This window comes from Chiloscyllium plagiosum, unplaced genomic scaffold (assembly GCF_004010195.1).
Source record: "Chiloscyllium plagiosum isolate BGI_BamShark_2017 unplaced genomic scaffold, ASM401019v2 scaf_51376, whole genome shotgun sequence".
Taxonomy (NCBI): Eukaryota; Metazoa; Chordata; class Chondrichthyes; order Orectolobiformes; family Hemiscylliidae; genus Chiloscyllium; species Chiloscyllium plagiosum.
This window is the reverse complement of record NW_025122806.1, coordinates 1-1,067: the sequence shown is the minus strand read 5'-3', so window position 1 is coordinate 1,067 and position 1,067 is coordinate 1. Positions and strand designations below refer to the sequence as shown.

The following is a 1,067-nucleotide window of genomic DNA, read 5'->3' as shown; positions in this document are numbered from 1 at the left end:
GACTGTATCACATTTAGCATTCATGCATCTCTTTGTCTGAAAATGCATGAGATATGCCGGTTTGTTTGTGTTCCGTGTTAAATGCTTTCTGTTTTGCGATTCGCTCAATACATTTCGATTTAACAGGGTTTCTGAGGTAACTTCCAGCAGCAAAAATTCTCAGCAGATGATCTGGGAAAATTTCGCAGAGTATGGTCAGTCGGAGCTAAAGTAAGGAAGTCGTTCGTTTCTGCAGTGTTTCACAATACTACCTTTCCCGTGAGCAGTCGAACAGACTAAATGTTTGTGCCACAGACTGCGATGGGAAACTCCGCTAAAAAGTAATCCTTTAAAGCCGGTGGAAGCAACATGACGTAATTGGGGTACATCGCGGAAAAAGATACTTCGGTGGACCTCATCCGTGCTCACCACATCGCCAAAATTAAACAAGTCCCGTTCCCCAGCATTTGGCCCCAATCCCTCTAAACGCATCATATCCAGAAACTCACCCGATTACCTTTGCAATTTTCTGAGTGTAATAGCCTCCTCCACTTCCTCTGGTAGATCATTCCAAACACGCACAACCTTCTTTGTGGGAAATGTGCCTCAGGCCCTTTGTCACTTTCAGCCCAATCACCTAAAAGCTATGCTCTCGAGTTTTCAACTCACACCAACTTGGGTAAAACTCAGTTAACCACCCTTCCATAAGGTCATGTCGCCGCTGTTACGCTGCAGGGAAAGTCGTCCCAGCCTATTCCACCTCGCCCTACGGTACAAACATCGACGACAGCTTTGTCTATGTTTTGTCATCAATTTAACGTGACTTTTTTTTTTAAGTTTTCAAGATGTCAGTTACGCTGGACAACAACGAGCTATTGGAAACAAAAAGGTGAAACGTAGAACGGATTCAACTTTCAGTGTTGGACGCCATTGAGTCGCTGCACAGGTGGCTGCGGCTTGTTTCTGTAGTGTGATGGTCATCACGTTCGCCTCACACGCGAAAAGTTCCCAGTTCGAAACTGGGCAGAAACTGCTTTGTTCTTCAACTGCAGCCTTTTTCATGGACAAGAACTGAGCTTTCTTGCTTG

General features: G+C 45.1%; 1 non-coding gene across 1 annotated transcript; it reads left to right on the top strand.

The window, feature by feature from the left end:
- The first annotated feature begins 938 nt into the window (after positions 1 to 938).
- On the top strand, positions 939 to 1,011 carry trnav-cac. Its single transcript has one exon. It is a non-coding gene; the product is annotated as a tRNA-Val (tRNA).
- Positions 1,012 to 1,067: the final 56 nt, after the last annotated feature.